Source organism: Coregonus lavaretus (genome assembly GCF_964263955.1).
Source record: "Coregonus lavaretus genome assembly, contig: HAP1_SCAFFOLD_6410, whole genome shotgun sequence".
NCBI classification, from domain to species: Eukaryota; Metazoa; Chordata; class Actinopteri; order Salmoniformes; family Salmonidae; genus Coregonus; species Coregonus lavaretus.
Window position 1 is genome coordinate 4,318 of NW_028160429.1, and position 21,793 is coordinate 26,110.

Genomic DNA, 21,793 nt, shown 5'->3' on the forward strand with positions numbered 1-21,793 from the left:
GAATACACATCATAATATGAGAATACACATTAGAACATAATAATATAAACCCAATCTCCAAATAAAATGCCAAACCGTGGTGTAACTGCAACTACATAATTACACCATGGCTTGACGTTTTGATTATGCCATGTGGTGCCGTACCTTAGCTGTCAGACAAACTCAGCAAACGTGGAACTAAAACTTCAGTTTAGGCATCAATTCCTAATGGTTAAGATTCGGGATAGGGTTATATTTAACTTTAGGCATGAATACCAAATGGTTAAGTTAAGGGTTAAGGTTTGAGAAAATAAACTAGTGTCTAGCACTGAGATTGAACACGCAACCTTCGGAGCCATAGCTCGTTGTTATAGCTCTTCTTCTACCTCCGTCCACAACGCCCTAGCAAGCTGCCAGCCATAGCTCGTTGTTATAGCTCTTCTTCTACCCCCGTCCACAACGCCCTAGCAAGCTGCCAGCCATAGCTCGTTGTTATAGCTCTTCTTCTACCCCCGTCCACAACGCCCTAGCAAGCTGCCAGCCATAGCTCGTTGTTATAGCTCTTCTTCTACCCCCGTCCACAATGCCCTAGCAGGCCGCAAGCCTACTAGATGGTTATAGGCACTCACGTTGCCCCCTAGTGGACGGTATAGCATCCACATTTCACCATGTCCAAACATAATCTGGTACCTGCTGAATTGGCAACTCCTGGAGTATTCCATAAGAGAATGAGCTGGATAATTAATCAATAATGCCCGAGGAGGTGTGGTATTAGAGAATGAGCTGGATAATTCATCAATAAGGCCTGAGGAGGTGTGGTATTAGAGAATGAGCTGGATAATTCATCAATAAGGCCTGAGGAGGTGTGGTATTAGAGAATGAGCTGGATAATTAATCAATAATGCCCGAGGAGGTGTGGTATTAGAGAATGAGCTGGATAATTCATCAATAAGGCCTGGGGAGGTGTGGTATTAGAGAATGAGCTGGATAATTCATCAATAAGGCCTGGGGAGGTGTGGTATTAGAGAATGAGCTGGATAATTCATCAATAAGGCCTGAGGAGGTGTGGTATTAGAGAATGAGCTGGATAATTCATCAATAAGGCCTGAGGAGGTGTGGTATTAGAGAATGAGCTGGATAATTCATCAATAAGGCCTGAGGAGGTGTGGTATTAGAGAATGAGCTGGATAATTCATCAATAAGGCCCGAGGAGGTGTGGTATTAGAGAATGAGCTGGATAATTCATCAATAAGGCCTGAGGAGGTGTGGTATTAGAGAATGAGCTGGATAATTCATCAATAAGGCCTGAGGAGGTGTGGTATTAGAGAATGAGCTGGATAATTAATCATTAAGGCCTGAGGAGGTGTGGTATTAGAGAATGAGCTGGATAAGTAATCAATAATGCCTGGGGAGGTGTGGTATTAGAGAATGAGCTGGATAATTAATCAATAATGCCCGAGGAGGTGTGGTATTAGAGAATGAGCTGGATAATTCATCAATAAGGCCTGAGGAGGTGTGGTATTAGAGAATGAGCTGGATAATTCATCAATAAGGCCTGAGGAGGTGTGGTATAATTCTTATGCATGATGCGACATACAGCCATTAGCCGTGGTATATTGACATTATACCACAAACCCCCGAGGTGCCTTATTGCTGTTATCAACTGGTTACCAATGTTTTGTCATGCCCGTGGCATACGGTCTGATATACCACGGCTTTCAGCCATTCAGCATCCAGGGCTCAAACCACCCAGTTTATAATAAACATAAGAATATATAAGGTTTTTAACACCAAGGTCAATGTTACGCTGTTAGAACAGCTCTACTGAAGGACAAAACATAATGTCGTTTTATGGGGATATAAACATGTATAATAAATTGTGTTTATATACCTAGCACTTCCACCCAGCGTTTCACAAGCACTTTACAATTGACACCAGGTCAAAAGTAGTACACTATATAGGGAATGGGGTGCCATTTGGGACGCAGACAGAGTGCCACTCTCTCTCTGTTCCTTTATGGAACCTAACCCTTTGAATTGTAGCCAATATGTATGAGTATATCAGGTCAGTAAGGAGATGGAAGTAGCTATATCGTGTCCAATATCAGGTCAGTATGGAGAGGGAAGTAGCTAGATAGTGTCCAATATCAGGCCAGTATAGAGAGGGAAGTAGCTAGATAGTGTCCAATATCAGGCCAGTATGGAGAGGGAAGTAGCTAGATAGTGTCCAATATCAGGCCAGTATGGAGAGGGAAGTAGCTATATCGTGTCCAATATCAGGTCAGTATGGAGAGGGAAGTAGCTATATCGTGTCCAATATCAGGCCAGTATGGAGAGGGAAGTAGCTAGATAGTGTCCAATATCAGGCCAGTATGGAGAGGGAAGTAGCTAGATAGTGTCCAATATCAGGTCAGTATGGAGAGGGAAGTAGCTAGATAGTGTCCAATATCAGGCCAGTATGGAGAGGGAAGTAGCTAGATAGTGTCCAATATCAGGTCAGTATGGAGAGGGAAGTAGCTATATAGTGTCCAATATCAGGTCAGTATGGAGAGGGAAGTAGCTAGATAGTGTCCAATATCAGGCCAGTATGGAGAGGGAAGTAGCTAGATAGTGTCCAATATCAGGTCAGTATGGAGAGGGAAGTAGCTAGATAGTGTCCAATATCAGGTCAGTATGGAGAGGGAAGTAGCTATATCGTGTCCAATATCAGGCCAGTATGGAGAGGGAAGTAGCTAGATAGTGTCCAATATCAGGCCAGTAAGGAGAGGGAAGTAGCTATATCGTGTCCAATATCAGGCCAGTATGGAGAGGGAAGTAGCTAGATAGTGTCCAATATCAGGCCAGTAAGGAGAGGGAAGTAGCTAGATAGTGTCCAATATCAGGCCAGTATGGAGAGGGAAGTAGCTAGATAGTGTCCAATATCAGGTCAGTATGGAGAGGGAAGTAGCTAGATAGTGTCCAATATCAGGTCAGTATGGAGAGGGAAGTAGCTAGATAGTGTCCAATATCAGGTCAGTATGGAGAGGGAAGTAGCTAGATAGTGTCCAATATCAGGTCAGTATGGAGAGGGAAGTAGCTAGATAGTGTCCAATATCAGGCCAGTATGGAGAGGGAAGTAGCTAGATATCGTGTCCAATATCAGGTCAGTATGGAGAGGGAAGTAGCTAGATAGTGTCCAATATCAGGTCAGTATGGAGAGGGAAGTAGCTAGATAGTGTCCAATATCAGGTCAGTATGGAGAGGGAAGTAGCTAGATAGTGTCCAATATCAGGCCAGTATAGAGAGGGAAGTAGCTAGATAGTGTCCAATATCAGGCCAGTATGGAGAGGGAAGTAGCTATATCGTGTCCAATATCAGGTCAGTATGGAGAGGGAAGTAGCTAGATATCGTGTCCAATATCAGGCCAGTATGGAGAGGGAAGTAGCTAGATAGTGTCCAATATCAGGTCAGTATGGAGAGGGAAGTAGCTATATCGTGTCCAATATCAGGCCAGGGCGACTTCGGCAGACAAGTTTCAAATTCTCGCTTAAGTTTCTAGCCACAAGCATAAACTAGCTAGCTGGGAAAGGCTCATCCACATTGGGCTCAACAGGACGACTGACTGGACTGACTGAACTGAATCCGTTCGTCTCCACTCGACACTCAGCTTTGCGACATACATCATACATTTTGGCAACAGGCGTGTCCATTGCGAGTGTACCCATAGGAGCAAAGCAGGAAGTAAAATATGTGCTAAAATATGTGCTGTAATTTGTTGATTCAACTCAACTGACATTTAAAAAAATCCATGCCATTGCATGAGCCACATCAGTTAATATCATTTGAATGAACGTTCTACATTTCCATGGAAATTGCATTACAATACCAGGCAGCCATTGCGAGCGAGTTTACCAGTCAAGTTGAACCTTTGCTAAGCCCCGCCCCCTTAGTTACTGTTGTTTCAGTTTCAAGTTTCAGTTTAAAGTTTTAATGTCACATGCACAAGTACAGTGAAATGCCTTTCTTGCAAACTCAAAACCCAACAATGCAATAATCAATAACAATGTTACTAGAAGAATGAAAATGAAGAAAAACATGAGAAATAAGAATAATAAATATGAAATTCACAATAAAGTAAGTAAGTAAGCTATATACAGGAAATATTTAAAAAGTCAGTTCCAATACCATATTTACAGTGCCTTGCAAAAGTATTCAGCCCCATTGGCGTTTTTCCTATTTTGTTGCATTACAACCTGTAATTTAAATTGATTTTTATTTGGATTTCATGTAATGGACATACACAAAATAGTTCAAATTGGTGAAGTGAAATGAAAAAAATAACTTGTTTCAAAAAATTCTAAAAAATAAATAATAGAAATGTGGTGCGTGCAGATGTATTCACCCCCTTTGCTATGAAGCCCCTAAATAAGATCTGGTGCAACCAATTACCTTCAGAAGTCACATAATTAGTTAAATAAAGTCCACCTGTGTGCAATCTAAGTGTCACATGATCTCAGTATATATACACCTGTTCTGAAAGGCCCCAGAGTCTGCAACACCACTAAGCAAGGGGCACCACCAAGCAAGCGGCACCATGAAGACCAAGGAGCTCTCCAAACAGGTCAGGGACAAAGTTGTGGAGAAGTACAGATCAGGGTTGGGTTATAAAAAAATATCAGAAACTTTGAACATCCCACGGAGCACCATTAAATCCATTATAAAAAAATGGAAAGAATATGGCACCACAACAAACCTGCCAAGAGAGGGCCGCCCACCAAAACTCACGGACCAGGCAAGGTCAGGCGGCAGGTAGCTTAGTGGGTAAGAGCGTTGTGCCAGTAACCGAAAGGTCGCTGGTTCTAATCCCCGAGCCGACTAGGTGAAAAATCTGTCGATGTGCCCTTAAACAAGGCACTTAACCCTAATTGCTCCTGTAAGTCGCTCTGGATAAGAGCGTCTGCTAAATGACTAAAATGTAAATGTAAGGAGGGCATTAATCAGAGAGGCAACAAAGAGACCAAAGATAACCCTGAAGGAGCTGCAAAGCTCCACAGCGGAGATTGGAGTATCTGTCCATAGGACCACTTTAAGCCGTACACTCCACAGAGCTGGGCTTTAGGGAAGAGTGGCCAGAAAAAAGCCATTGCTTAAAGAATAAAATAAGCAAACACGTTTGGTGTTCGCCAAAACGCATGTGGGAGACTCCTCAAACATATGGAAGAAGGTACTCTGGTTAGATGAGACTAAAATTGTGCTTTTTGGCCATCAAGGAAAACACTATGTCTGGCGCAAACCCAAAACCTCTCATCACCCTGAGAACGCCATCCCCACAGTGAAGCATGGTGGTGGCAGCGTCATGCAGTGGGGAGGTTTTTCATCGGCAGGGACTGGGAAACTGGTCAGAATTGAAGGAATGATGGATGCCGCTAAATACAGGGAAATTCATGAGGGAAACCTGTTTCAGTCTTCCAGAGATTTGAGACTGGGACGGAGGTTCCCTTCCAGCAGGACAATGACCCTAAGCATAATGCTAAAGCAACACTTGAGTGGTTTAAGGGGAAACATTTTAATGTCTTGGAATGGCCTAGTCAAAGCCCAGACCTCAATCCAATTGAGAATCTGTGGTATGACTTAAAGATTGCTGTACACCAGCGGAACCCATCCAACTTGAATGAGCTGGAGCAGTTTTGCCTTGAAGAATGGGCAAAAATCCCAGTGGCTAGATGTGCCAAGCTTATAGAGACATACCCCAAGAGACTTGCAGCTGTAATTGCTGCAAAAGGTGGCTCTACAAAGTATTGACTTTGGGGGGGTGAATAGTTATGCACGCTCAAGTTTTCAGTTTTTTTGTCTTATTTCTTGTTTGTTTCACAATAACAAATATTTTGCATCTTCAAAGTGGTAGGCATGTTGTGTGAATCAAATGATACAAACCCCCCAAAATCCATTTTAATTCCAGGTTGTAAGCAGCAAAATAGGAAAAAGGCCAAGGGGGGGTGAATACTTTCACAAGCCACTGTACATGTGCAGAGATACTGGAGTGATGGAGGTAGATACAGTATGTATAGGGGTAAGGTGACTAGGCATCAGGATATAAGATAAACAGAGTAGCAGCAGCTTGTATGTGAGTGGATGTGTAGAGTCAGTATGAATGTATGTGCATATTTTGTGTGAGTGAGAAAATGATGGAGTGAGTGTTTGTGTGTGTGTTGGAGTGACAGTGTGTGTGTGAGTGTGTAGGGCCCTGTGAGTGTACACAGAGACAGAGCAAATCCTGAAATAAAAGGTCAATAAAGATACAAGGTAAACTCGGTCCGTGTAGCTATTTAGATAGCTATTTATCAGTCATATTGCTAGGGGATAGAAGCTGTTAAAGAGCCTGTTGGTGTCAGACTTGATTCACCGGTACCGCCTGCCGTGCGGCAGCAGAGAAAATAGTCTATGGCTTGGGTGGTTTGGGTCTTTGATGATTTTCCGGGCCTTCATTTCACACCGCCTGGTATAGAGGTCCTGGATGGCAGGAAGCTCGTCCCCAGTAATGTACTGGGCTGTCCGCACAGCCCTCTGTAGCACCATGCGATCGAGGACGGTGCTATTGCTATACCAAGCAGTGATGCAGCCAGTCAATATGCTCTCAGTGGTACAGCTGTAGAACCTTTTCAGGATTTGAGGGCCCATGCCAAACTTTTTCAACCTCCTGAAGGGGAAGATGCACTGTCGCACCTTCTTCACGACTGTGCGTGTGTGTTTGGACCATTTTAAGTCTTTAGTGATTTGGACACCGAGGAACTTGGTGTTTACCTGCTCCACTGCAGCCCCGTCGATGTGGATGGGGGCGTGCTCGCCCCCACCCCCTGTTTCCTGTAGTCCACGATCAGCTCCTTGGTCTTGCTGACGTCGAGGGAGAGGTTGTTGCTCCGGCACCACACTGCCAGGTCACTGACCTCCTCCCTGTAGGCTGACTCGTCGTCACCGGTGATCAGGCCTACCACCGTCGTGTCGTCAGCGAACTTGATAATGGTTTTGGAGTAGTGCATGGCCACAGTCGTGGGTGAACAGGGAGTACAGGAGGGGACTAAGCACACACCCCTGTGGGGTCCCTGTGTTGAGGGTGAGTGTGGTGGAGGTGATGCTGACTACCCTCACCACCTGGGGTCGGCTCGTCAGGAAGTCCAGGATCCAGTTGCAGAGGGAGGTGTTCAGATCCAGAGTCCTAAGCTTGGTGACGAGCTTGGAGGGCACTCTGGTGATGAACGCTGAGCTGTAGTCAATGAACAGCATTCTCACATAGGTGTTCCTCTCATCTAGGTGGGTGAGGGCAGTGTGGAGAGCAATTGAGATTACGTAATCTATGGATCTGTTGGGGCGGTATGCAAATTGGAGAGGGTCTATGGTGGCTGGGATGGTGGAGTTAATATGTGCCATAACCAGCCTCTCAAAGCACTTCATGATTACAGAAGTGAGTGCTACAGGTGCGGTAGTCATTGTGGCATGAATCCTTAGAGTTCTTAGGAACAGGAATGATGGTGGTCATCTTAAAACATATGGGGATTACAGACTGGGACACGGAGAGGTTGAAAATTACCGTGAATATGCCTGCCAGCTGTTCTGTGCATGCTCTGAGAACGTGCCCTGGAATACCTTTGCTTGTTTCAGCAAGAAGCAACAAAGTTTCATCACGTTGTTAAGAGTCCATGTTACGGCAGAAACGGACTCAACCGCACAAATGCCCTGCCGTCCCATCTCCAGTCAGCTGTTCGTTCCACAAAAACTGTTATGATAGTTATTTTATTTTCATGATGGTCGTCATCCTTAACCGTTGGTTATGTGGTTATACGGTAATCATCCTTAACCGTTGGTTATGTGGTTATACGGTAATCATCCTTAACCGTTGGTTATGTGGTTATACGGTAATCATCCTTAACCGTTGGTTATGTGGTTATACGGTAATCATCCTTAACCGTTGGTGACGTGGTTATACGGTAATCATCCTTAACCGTTGGTGACGTGGTTATACGGTAATCATCCTTAACCGTTGGTGACGTGGTTATACGGTAATTGTGCCAGCCCTATGTGTGTGCCCAGTGAGAGACAGGAACGATCCTACAGGGATGACAGACAGAGCTGCTACTGCTTAATGAACCTCTATAACGAGAATCAATTAACTAATTAACCCATAACGAGCTCGTCCATTAGATCAACCTGTTCCATTAGTGATTAACTACCAGAAACTGTAACGAGCTGCTATACTTTTAGAAGTTACCTTTAGAGACAGGTCTAGGATCTCTCTCTCTCTCTGTCTCTGTCTCTGTCTCTGTCTCTGTCTCTGTCTCTGTCTCTCTCTCTCTCTCTCTCTCTCTCTCTCTCTCTCTCTCTCTCTCTCTCTCTCTCTCTCTCTCTCTCTCTCTCTCCCTCCCTCCCTCCCTCCCTCTCTCTCTCTCTCTCTCTCTCTCTCTCTCTCTCTCTCTCTCTCTCTCTCTCTCTCTCTCTCTCTCTCTCTCTCTCACACGCACGCACACAATCAATAACACACAGGTTTAATTGGGTGTCCTACATCTTGGAAAGTGAATGAGCGATGGTGTTGATGTGCTATCCACGAAAGGAAGGATTTTCACCTCCAACTGTAAAATAATGTATTTCTCTCTCTCTCTCACACACACACACACACACCCTTTAACAATCCATTCTTCCCAGTGTTTCTCATCCACTCCATCCAGATATAAATCCAGCTGCTCACTTGTGTTGTAAGGTAAACAACATCCCAAGTAAATGGAGTTAATTAAAAATCTTAATTTACAGTATTCTGGAAGACACCCCAAACAATCTGATTTACTGAAATAAAACACTGTCCTAGGTTTTCTCCTCCACAAGTGTTTGCTAAGACGAAATGTACAGTCGTGGTCAAACGTTTTGAGAATGACACAAATACTAATTTTCACAAAGTCTGCTGCCTCAGTTTTGATGATGGCAATTTGCATATACTCCAGAATGTCATGAAGAGTGATCAGATGAATTGCAATTAATTGCAAAGTGAACTTAACCCCAAAAAAAAATTTCCACTGCATTTCAGCCCTGCCACATAAGGACCAGCTGCCATCAAGTCAGTGATTCTCTCGTTAACACAGGTGAGAGTGTTGACGAGGACAAGGCTGGAGATCACTCTGTCATGCTGATTGAGTTAGAAAAACATACTGGGAACTTTATAAGGAGGGTGGTGCTTGAAATCATTGTTCTTCCTCTGTTAACCATGGTTACCTGCAAGGAAACACGTGCCGTCTTTGCACAAAAAGGGCTTCACGGGCAGGATATTGCTGCTAGTAAGATTGCACCTAAATCAACCATTCATCGGATCATCAAGAACTTCAAGGAGAGAGGTTCAATTGTTGTGAAGAAGGCGTCAGGGCGCCCAAGAAAGTCCAGCAAGCGCCAGGACCGTCTCCTAAAGTTGATTCAGCTGCGGGATCGGGGCATCACCAGTGCAGAGCTTGCTCAGGAATGGCAGCAGGCAGGTGTGAGTGCATCTGCACGCACAGGTGAGGCGAAGACTTTTGGAGGATGGCCTGGTGTCAAGAAGGGCAGCAAAGAAGCCACTTCTCTCCAGGAAAAACATCAGGGACAGACTGATATTCTGCAAAAGGTACAGGGATTGGACTGCGGAGGACTGGGGTAAAGTCATTTTCTCTGATGAATCCTCTTTCCGATTGTTTGGGGCAACCGGAAAACACCTTGTCCGGAGAAGACAAGGTGAGCGCTACCATCAGTCATGTGTCATGCCAACAGTAAAGCATCCTGAGACCATTCATGTGTGGGGTTGGTTCTCAGCCAAGGGAGTGGGCTCACTCACAATTTTGCCTAAGAACACAGCCATGAATAAAGAATGGTACCAACACATCCTCCGAGAGCAACTTCTCCCAACCATCCAAGAGCAGTTTGGTGACAGCCAATGCCTTTTCCAGCATGATGGAGCACCTTGCCATAAGGCAAAAGTGATAACTAAGTGGCTCGGGGAACAAAATATTGACATTTTGGGTCCATGGCCAGGAAACTCCCCAGACCGTAATCCCATTGAGAACTTGTGGTCGATCCTCAAGAAGCGGGTGGACAAACAAATACCCACAAATTCTGACAAACTCCAAGCATTGATTATGCAAGAATGGGCTGCCATCAGTCAGGATGTGGCCCAGAAGTTAATTGACAGCATGCCAGGGCGGATTGCAGAGGTCTTGAAAAAGATGGGTCAACACAGACTATTTACTATGTACTGTTGTCTATAGAGAATAAGATCCTCAGACTATTTACTATGTACTGTTGTCTATAGAGAATAAGATCCTCAGACTATTTACTATGTACTGTTGTCTATAGAGAATACGATCCTCAGACTATTTACTATGTACTGTTGTCTATAAAGAATAAAATCCTCAGACTATTTACTATGTACTGTTGTCTATAGAGAATAAGATCCTCAGACTATTTACTATGTACTGTTGTCTATAGAGAATAAGATCCTCAGACTATTTACTATGTACTGTTGTCTATAGAGAATAAGATCCTCAGACTATCTACTATGTACTGTTGTCTATAAAGAATAAAATCCTCAGACTATTTACTATGTACTGTTGTCTATAGAGAATAAGATCCTCAGACTATCTACTATGTACTGTTGTCTATAAAGAATAAAATCCTCAGACTATTTACTATGTACTGTTGTCTATAGAGAATAAGATCCTCAGACTATTTACTATGTACTGTTGTCTATAGAGAATAAGATCCTCAGACTATTTACTATGTAGTGTTGTCTATAGAGAATAAGATCCTCAGACTATTTACTATGTACTGTTGTCTATAGAGAATAAGATCCTCAGACTATTTACTATGTACTGTTGTCTATAGAGAATAAGATCCTCAGACTATTTACTATGTACTGTTGTCTATAGAGAATAAGATCCTCAGACTATTTACTATGTACTGTTGTCTATAGAGAATACGATCCTCAGACTATTTACTATGTACTGTTGTCTATAGAGAATAAGATCCTCAGACTATTTACTATGTACTGTTGTCTATAGAGAATAAGATCCTCAGACTATTTACTATGTACTGTTGTCTATAGAGAATAAGATCCTCAGACTATTTACTATGTACTGTTGTCTATAGAGAATACGATCCTCAGACTATTTACTATGTACTGTTGTCTATAGAGAATAAGATCCTCAGACTATTTACTATGTACTGTTGTCTATAGAGAATAAGATCTTCAGACTATTTACTATGTACTGTTGTCTATAGAGAATAATATCCTCAGACTATTTACTATGTACTGTTGTCTATAGAGAATAAGATCCTCAGACTATTTACTATGTACTGTTGTCTATAGAGAATAATATCCTCAGACTATTTACTATGTAGTGTTGTCTATAGAGAATAAGATCCTCAGACTATTTACTATGTACTGTTGTCTATAGAGAATAATATCCTCAGACTATTTACTATGTAGTGTTGTCTATAGAGAATAATATCCTCAGACTATTTACTATGTAGTGTTGTCTATAGAGAATACGATCCTCAGACTATTTACTATGTACTGTTGTCTATAGAGAATAATATCCTCAGACTATTTACTATGTACTGTTGTCTATAGAGAATAAGATCCTCAGACTATTTACTATGTATTGTTGTCTATAGAGAATAAGATCCTCAGACTATTTACTATGTACTGTTGTCTATAGAGAATAAGATCCTCAGACTATTTACTATGTATTGTTGTCTATAGAGAATAAGATCCTCAGACTATTTACTATGTACTGTTGTCTATAGAGAATAAGATCCTCAGACTATTTACTATGTATTGTTGTCTATAGAGAATAAGATCCTCAGACTATTTACTATGTACCGTTGTCTATAGAGAATAAGATCCTCAGACTATTTACTATGTACTGTTGTCTATAGAGAATAAGATCCTCAGACTATTTACTATGTACTGTTGTCTATAGAGAATACGATCCTCAGACTATTTACTATGTACTGTTGTCTATAGAGAATAAGATCCTCAGACTATTTACTATGTACTGTTGTCTATAGAGAATAAGATCCTCAGACTATTTACTATGTACTGTTGTCTATAGAGAATAATATCCTCAGACTATTTACTATGTACTGTTGTCTATAGAGAATAAGATCCTCAGACTATTTACTATGTAGTGTCTATAGAGAATAAGATCCTCAGACTATTTACTATGTACTGTTGTCTATAGAGAATAAGATCCTCAGACTATTTACTATGTACTGTTGTCTATAGAGAATAAGATCCTCAGACTATTTACTATGTACTGTTGTCTATAGAGAATAAGATCCTCAGACTATTTACTATGTAGTGTTGTCTCTAGAGAATAAGATCCTCAGACTATTTACTATGTACTGTTGTCTATAGAGAATAATATCCTCAGACTATTTACTATGTACTGTCTATAGAGAATACGATCCTCAGACTATTTACTATGTACTGTTGTCTATAGAGAATAAGATCCTCAGACTATTTACTATGTACTGTTGTCTATAGAGAATAAGATCCTCAGACTATTTACTATGTACTGTTGTCTATAGAGAATAAGATCCTCAGACTATTAACTATGGACTGTCTATAGAGAATAAGATCCTCAGACTATTTACTATGTACTGTTGTCTATAGAGAATAAGATCCTCAGACTATTTACTATGTACTGTTGTCTCTAGAGAATAATATCCTCAGACTATTTACTATGTACTGTTGTCTATAGAGAATAAGATCCTCAGACTATTTACTATGTACTGTTGTCTATAGAGAATAAGATCCTCAGACTATTTACTATGTACTGTTGTCTATAGAGAATAAGATCCTCAGACTATTTACTATGTATTGTTGTCTATAGAGAATAAGATCCTCAGACTATTTACTATGTACTGTTGTCTCTAGAGAATAAGATCCTCAGACTATTTACTATGTACTGTTGTCTATAGAGAATAAGATCCTCAGACTATTTACTATGTACTGTTGTCTATAGAGAATAAGATCCTCAGACAATTTACTATGTACTGTTGTCTATAGAGAATAAGATCCTCAGACTATTTACTATGTATTGTTGTCTATGGAGAATAACATAATAAGAGAGAGGTGTAGTGTAGGTCAGGTCAGATTTAGGTTTTAATTAGGCTGGCTGTCAATTTTTAATTCTTTATATTCACAGATATTAACACCCTTGTACCCTCCTCTCTCTCTCTCTCTCTCTCTCTCTCTCTCTCTCTCTCTCTCTCTCTCTCTCTCTCTCTCTCTCTCTCTCTCTCTCTCTCTCTCTCTCTCTCTCTCTCTCTCTCTCTCTCTCTCTCTCTCTCTCTCTCTCTCTCTCTCTCTCTCTCTCTCTCTCTCTCTCTCTCTCTCTCTCTCTCTCTCTCTCTCTCTCTCTCTCTCTCTCTCTCTGTCTCTCTCGCTCTTGTCTCTCTCTGTCTCTCTCTGTCTCTCTCTGTCTCTCTCTGTCTCTCTCTCTCTCAGGTGAAAAGTGTCGTAGCTTCATTGATCTGGCTCCGGCCTCAGAGAGAGGTGAGTAATGTGCATATATACATTCTATAATCTTCTGTTTAAAACAGACGTCTTCACTTCCATGTACTGTGCCCATTCAGTATAAGACAGACTTCTAACGATAATAAACTTGATTGGAATTGTCTATTAGCGGCAACACAATAACATATAGCGTTTCGCAAAGGCGCGTGCGCCCCTGACGTGCACCTAAACAACGCACAACCACACCGAACAACGGAGCTCCGACACAACGCGGGAAATATGAACAAATAAAACTTCAAATTGAATGAAATGAACAGAACTTCTATCTCGTGAGTGTTATGATTACACGTGCACCTAAACAATGTTTCACTCTGAGGTAAATTACACATTTTCTTGTTTTGTTTTATTTACGGAAAGCCAGGAGCACATTCCAACACTCCAGACTTAATTTACAAATGAAGCGTGTGTGTTTAGTGAGTCCGCCAGATCAGAGGCAGGAGGGATGACCAGGGATTTTCTCTTGATAATTGTGTGATTTAGACCCTTTTCCTGTCCTGCTAAGCATTTAAAATGTAACGAGTACTTTTGGGTGTCAGGGAAAATGTATGGAGTAAAAAATACATGATTTTCTTAATGAAGTAAAAGTAAAAGTCGTCAAAAATATAAATAGTAAAGTAAAGTAAAGTACAGATACCCCAAAAAACTACTTAAGTAGTACTTGAAAGTATTTTTACTTAAGTACTTTAGACCCCTGTGAACTGGGCATTATTGGAATATAAAGCTACGGTAGCTTACTGCTTACAAAATAACTCAAGAATAATATACAGTACTAGTCAAAAGTTTGGACACAGCTACTCATTCATGGGTTTTTCTTTATTTTTACTATTTTCTACATTGTAGAATAATAGTGAAGACATCAACACTATGAAATAACACATATGGAATCATCTAGTAACCAGAAAAGTGTTAAACAAATCAAAATATATTTTATATTTGAGAATCTTCAAAGTAGCCACCCTTTGCCTTGATGACAGCTTTGCACACTCTTGGCATTCTCTCAACCAGCTTCATGAGGTAGTCACCTGGAATGCATTTCAATTAACAGGTGTGCCTTATTAAAAGTTAATTTGTGGAATTTCTTTCCTTAAATGCGTTTGAGCCAATCAGTTGTGTTGTGACAAGGTAGGGGTGGTATACAGAAGATAGCCCTACAGTTGGCTTGCGAAAGTATTCACCCCCCTTGGCATTTTTCCTATTTTGTTGCCTCCCACAACCTGGAAATAAAATGGATTTTTTTGGTGGTTTGTATCATTTGATTTACACAACATGCCTACCACTTTGAAGATGCAAAATATGTTTTCTTGTGAAACAAACAAGAAATAAGACAAAAAAAACAGAAAACTTTGAGCGTGCATAACTATTCACCCCCCCAAAGTCAATACTTTGTAGAGCCACCTTTTGCAGCAATTACAGCTGCAAGTCTCTTGGGGTATGTCTCTATAAGCTTGGCACATCTAGCCATTGGGATTTTTGGCCCATTCTTCAAGGAAAAACTGCTCCAGCTCCTTCAAGTTGGATGGGTTCCGTTGGTGTACAGCAATCTTTAAGTCATACCACAGATTCTCAATTGGATTGAGGTCTGGGCTTTGACTAGGCCATTCCAAGACATTTAAATGTTTCCCCTTAAACCACTCAAGTGTTGATTTAGCAGTATGCTTAGGGTCATTGTCCTGCTGGAAGGGAACCTCCGTCCCAGTCTCAAATCTTTGGAAGACTGAAACAGGTTTCCCTCAAGAATTTCCCTGTATTTAGCACCATCCATCATTCCTTCAATTCTGACCAGGATGAAAAACATCCCCACAGCATGATGCTGCCACCACCATGCTTCACTGTGGGGATGGTGTTCTCGGGGTGATGAGAGGTGTTGGGTTTGCGCCAGACATAGCGTTTTCCCTTGATGGCCAAAAAGCTCAATTTTAGTCTCATCTGACCAGAGTACCTTCTTCCATATGTTTGGGGAGTCTCACACATGCCTTTTGGCGAACACCAAACGTGTTTGCTTATTTTTTTCTTTAAGCAATGGCTTTTTTTCTGGCAACTCTTCCGTAAAGCTCAGCTCTGTGGAGTGTACGGCTTAAAGTGGAATGCTTTTCCAACAGTTGGGCATAGGCTCACTTCATCACACGCGATGCATGTCAATAATCGTTCCTTTCTCCCAAAGTGTGCACTTGTTCACTTCCCTTCATGGATTCGAAAGAAAATTACTAGTAGTAGTAGGTCCAGAGGCATCATGTGCCCCCTCAGATTTGTCCAGTTTGAAATAAAATAAAATAATATTTGTTTTGTTTTGTTTTGTTGTGGTTGTTTCTCTGTGATACAACTAGCGACCTAGCAAGTTGACTTTAGCCGGCCCAGATAGGTTCCCAATCTCATAACTAACTACCAAGAAGCCATTTCAGACTGTCAATCAAGTTAGAGTAGCTTGCTTGCGGCAGGTAGCTTAGCGGTTATTGAGCGTTGTGCCAGTAACCGAAAGGTCGCTGGTTCTAATCCACCGAGCAGACTAGGTGAAAAATCTGTCATTGTGCCCTTGAGCAAGGCACTTTAACCCTAATTGGATAAGAGCGTCTGCTAAAATGTAAAAAATTTAACTATCTGGCATGCCTGCTGGTAAGGTTGGTAGACTTTCAAACAGCAAGCAATAACTAAATGTACTGAATAAGACTCACATTCCTTACAGTCTTTTGAGCAGAAATGCAGAGAAGCATATTTAGTTTCTTTAACAAAAGAACCCCCAGTCAGGAGTATACTTAGATATGCAAAAAAATAAGATTTTCTACATAGAATGAAGCATAATGATTATGGCTCTAAAAAAGCTGTTTCAGGTGTTTGAGAAAATGACAAATTCTCCAACTTCCATATAGACCCCCCCCCAGCCATCCTCACAAACTTTGTGCCCCCTCAGATTTTTGGAGTGCATGACACCCCTGGGTAGGTCTATATGGAAACTCCCTGAAGCTAATGCCTACACCAATCCAATACTTACAAAATTTGTCAGGAGTAGTCAATGAATGCACACTTCAGGAGAAAGGAGATATTATTAGGACGCACACGACGGCTAATTAGGCTTAAAACAGGCAGTCTATTATTTTGTAATGAGAGACAGAGATTCACCATTTAATGAATCCTCCTGTTCCTGGGCTGCATTCCAAACGTCTCTTGTGGTGTTCCGTCTGTAGAACAGTAGAACTCATGAAATTCCAATAGAATATGAATATACTCTCCGCTGAAAAGCTCAGGCTCATTCAAGATGTAGAACACGGAATTGGAAGGAATATATATATATTTTTTTTGTACTAACTTTTTTTCCCTGTCAGGTTTTTGCCCCTCAAGGCATGTTTGTGTTTCTCTCCATCTCTCTCTCTCTCTCTCTCTCTCTCTCTCTCTCTCTCTCTCTCTCTCTCTCTCTCTCTCTCTCTCTCTCTCTCTCTCTCTCTCTCTCTCTCTCTCTCTCTCTCTCTCTCTCTCTCTCTCTCTCTCTCTCTCTCTCTCTCTCTCTCTCTCTCTCTCTCTCTCTCTCTCTCTCTCTCTCTCTCTCCATCTCTCTCTCTCCATGTCTCTCTCTCTCTCTCTCTCTCTCTCTCTCTCTCTCTCTCTCTCTCTCTCTCTCTCTCTCTCCATCTCTCTCTCTCCATGTCTCTCTCTCTCTCTCTCTCTCTCTCTCTTCTCTCTATCTGTAGGATCTTTTTCTCAGACAGTAATTGTGGGCAGAGAGAAGATGTGTTAGGGAAACTCTCTGTGGAGTCTACGGTTAAGTCTCAAATGGCACCCTATTCACTATATAGTGCACTACTTTTGATCAGGGTCCTGGTCAAAAGCAGTGCACTGTACAGGGAATATAGGCTGCCGTTTGGGACGCAGATACAAGCGGTTTTATCTCCCCTGTGGTGTGTAGTTTGACAACCATGTACACTGAATAAATATATAAACACAACAAGTAAAGGGTTGGTCCTATGTTTCATCAGCTGAAATAAAAAAAATCCCAGAAATGTTCCATACGCAGAAAAAACGTATTTCTGTCTGTAAGCCCTTTTGTGGGGAAAAACTCATTCTGATTGGCTGGGCCTGGCAGTTCCCCTACCCAGTCATGTGATATCCATAGATCAGGGCCTAATGAATTTATTTAAATTGACTGATTTCCTTATATGAACTGTAACCTTATATGAACTGTAACAACAAGCTACTTCTTCAATCCAGGACAGATATCAACAGGGTATGTAGACAGAGCAGGCACTCAGAGAGAGAGAGAGAGAGAGAGAAATGAGAGCGAGAGAGGGAGAGAGAGAGAGAGATGGATACTGTGTGTGTATGTGTGTGTGTGTGTGCGTGTTTGAACAATGTGTGTGTGTGTGTTTAAAGATAGTGAATGTGTGCGTGCGTGTTTCATCTGTGTGTTTGAACAGTGTGTGTGTTTGTGCGTGCGCATGTGCATGAGTGTGTGTGTGTGTGTGTGTGTGTGTGTGTGTGTGTGTGTGATTTAAGTCAGAGACGGTGCTGTGAGGGAGAGCATGCTGAGCTAGCTGCTGGTTAATGCTGGGGTGATGGTTGCTGTAGAGACTCAGAGGTGTGTGTGTGTGTTTCAACAATGTGTGTGCGTTTCAATATTGTGTGTGTGTCTATAACGTGTGTGTCTGTGTGTGTGTTGGTTGGTCTAGAGGCTCCTGAGTACCAGTGTGTTTTTACTGAACAAGATGAGATGAGCAAGAGAGATATCAATATTGCTAACTGATGTCGTCTCTGTTTAATACTGCTTTCATCTCTAAACTAAGGTAATCTCTGTTTAATACTGCTTTCATCTCTACACTAAGGTCATCTCTGTTTAATACTGCTTTCATCCCTAAACTAAGGTCATCTCTGTTTAATACTGCTTTCATCTCTACACTAAGGTCATCTCTGTTTACTACTGCTTTCATCACTACACCAAGGTCATCTCTGTTTAATACTGCTTTCATCTCTACACTAAGGTCATCTCTGTTTAAACACAACATGCAACAATTTCAAAGATTTTATTGAGTTACAGTTCATATAAGGAAATCAGTCAATTTAAATAAATAAATTAGGCCCTAATCTATTGATTTCACATGACTGAGCTGGGGAACTGCCATGGGGGAGACAGGCCCAGCCAATCAGAATGAGTTTCTCCCCACAAAAGAGAAGGGCGTCCTAGTAGAATAAAAGGGTCTCTATAGTGAGAGAGGGGCGTCCTAGTAGAATAAAAGGGTCTCTATAGTGAGAGAGGGGCGTCCTAGTAGAATAAAAGGGTCTCTATAGTGAGAGAGGGGCGTCCTAGTAGAATAAAAGGGTCTCTATAGTGAGAGAGGGGTGTCCTAGTAGAATAAAAGGGTCCCTATAGTGAGAGAGGGGTGTCCTAGTAGAATAAAAGGGTCTCTATAGTGAGAGAGGGGTGTCCTAGTAGAATAAAAGGGTCCCTATAGTGAGAGAGGGGCGTCCTAGTAGAATAAAAGGGTCCCTATAGTGAGAGAGGGGCGTCCTAGTAGAATAAAAGGGTCTCTATAGTGAGAGAGGGGCGTCCTAGTAGAATAAAAGGGTCTCTATAGTGAGAGAGGGGCGTCCTAGTAGAATAAAAGGGTCTCTATAGTGAGAGAGGGGCGTCCTAGTAGAATAAAAGGGTCTCTATAGTGAGAGAGGGGCGTCCTAGTAGAATAAAAGGGTCTCTATAGTGAGAGAGGGGCGTCCTAGTAGAATAAAAGGGTCTCTATAGTGAGAGAGGGGTGTCCTAGTAGAATAAAAGGGTCTCTATAGTGAGAGAGGGGTGTCCTAGTAGAATAAAAGGGTCTCTATAGTGAGAGAGGGGCGTCCTAGTAGAATAAAAGGGTCTCTATAGTGAGAGAGGGGCGTCCTAGTAGAATAAAAGGGTCTCTATAGTGAGAGAGGGGCGTCCTAGTAGAATAAAAGGGTCTCTATAGTGAGAGAGGGGCGTCCTAGTAGAATAAAAGGGTCTCTATAGTGAGAGAGGGGTGTCCTAGTAGAATAAAAGGGTCCCTATAGTGAGAGAGGGGCGTCCTAGTAGAATAAAAGGGTCTCTATAGTGAGAGAGGGGCGTCCTAGTAGAATAAAAGGGTCTCTATAGTGAGAGAGGGGTGTCCTAGTAGAATAAAAGGGTCCCTATAGTGAGAGAGGGGTGTCCTAGTAGAATAAAAGGGTCTCTATAGTGAGAGAGGGGCGTCCTAGTAGAATAAAAGGGTCTCTATAGTGAGAGAGGGGTGTCCTAGTAGAATAAAAGGGTCTCTATAGTGAGAGAGGGGCGTCCTAGTAGAATAAAAGGGTCTCTATAGTGAGAGAGGGGTGTCCTAGTAGAATAAAAGGGTCTCTATAGTGAGAGAGGGTGTCCTAGTAGAATAAAAGGGTCCCTATAGTGAGAGAGGGGTGTCCTAGTAGAATAAAAGGGTCTCTATAGTGAGAGAGGGTGTCCTAGTAGAATAAAAGGGTCCCTATAGTGAGTAAACGTTTTACTTTTCTACTTCCTTGTTATTTAGCTATTTAATTTAATATCAACAACTGTCACCGTTTACATAGAATCTGGTCTGGGATCAGCAAGCTGTTTGGTGTATTCTGTCTATTTCACTTTGACGTTTCCCTGTCATAGTTTTCTTCTTCCATGGCTGTTGTTGTCTAGGAGGTTTGTAAAATGTGGCCACCTGTTTCCTGACACCTAGACGCCACCTGAGAGCTTTATAAACAACAACAAGAAGAATACTTTTTTACATTCACATGCAATTCCCCCAGAACTAATTATCTTGGATTGGTTACTTTCAAAAGCTCTGTCACACACACACACACACACACACACACACACACACACACACACACACACACACACACACACACACGCACGCACAAACACAGACGCGCACACACACACACACACACACACAGTGTCTCCTGTTAATGTAATTAATTCAGAGATAGTAAATGTGTTATCGGTGTCTCAGCTACTTAGGGTATATTGACAGACTGAGCCCTCTCTCTCCTGGCTCCTTGGATGCCTCCCAAATGGCACCCAATTCCGTATATAGTGCACTACCTTTGACCTGTATGGTTAAAGTCAAAATGGACTAGGGTAGACCCTGGTCAAAAGTAGTGCACCACGTAGAGAGATATTGGGTGCCATTTGGGATGCATGTCTTGTGTTTCTGTCATTAAAATACTGACTGACAAGTCATATATTTGGTTCACTGTCTTTCATGAGGTCGGGAGAAGCAGCAGAGTACAACCTATCAACCCTCATCCCAAAGCTAGGGAAATGCATCCTGATCTGCCCCAAGGTGTCAGAGATGTATTCAACTCTCATCCCAAAGCTAGGGAAATGTATCCTGATCTGCCCCAAGGTGTCAGAGATGTGTTCAACCCTCATCCCAAAGCTAGGGAAATGTATCCTGATCTGCCCCAAGGTGTCAGAGATGAATTCAACCCTCATCCCAAAGCTAGGGAAATGTATCCTGATCTGCCCCAAGGTGTCAGAGATGTATTCAACTCTCATCCCAAAGCTAGGGAAATGTATCCTGATCTGCCCCAAGGTGTCAGAGATGTATTCAACCCTCATCCCAAAGCTAGGGAAATGTATCCTGATCTGCCCCAAGGTGTCAGAGATGTATTCAACCCTCATCCCAAAGCTAGGGGAAATGCACCAGTGGATGAGAGGGCAGATGAGACATGGCTTCAGTTCCTGTCAGGAGAGAGTTGACAATCAATCTGAATTGATTTCGACATCCCAGAGAAGACAGTAGAAACGTCCATGTGCTCAGCAACTAACCATCCTAAAGGCCATCTTAATGCAGTAGTGTCGATAAGCTGCTTGAGAATATCCCTGTTTCTTCTTACCTCCTCCAGACGCAGACCTTCATCCAATTCATGATCCATGCAGCTTTTTTCCCAGAAGCTTGAATCTGATGTGGGCAATGAAAGGGGTTCTTCAACAAAAAATCCACTACATTGTCGTTAGCGTTAGCCACTCTGGCAGAGAAAACTGCACTCTGGTAGCTAGCTAATTAGTGGCTACTAAAGTTAGCAAGGCAAATTGAAATAAATTGCATTAACTCAACAAAAAAAGAAAGTTCTAAAACCAAGAAAACAATATATAGTCTACTTCCTCCGTATCCTGCAGTTTGAAGAAACTAATTTGAATTAAAAAATATCCCCAAAATGCTCAACTACCACTATTCACTATCTCAATTCAAAATCTATCTAACAATGTCACCAACTCACCAAGCTTCTAAAACATAC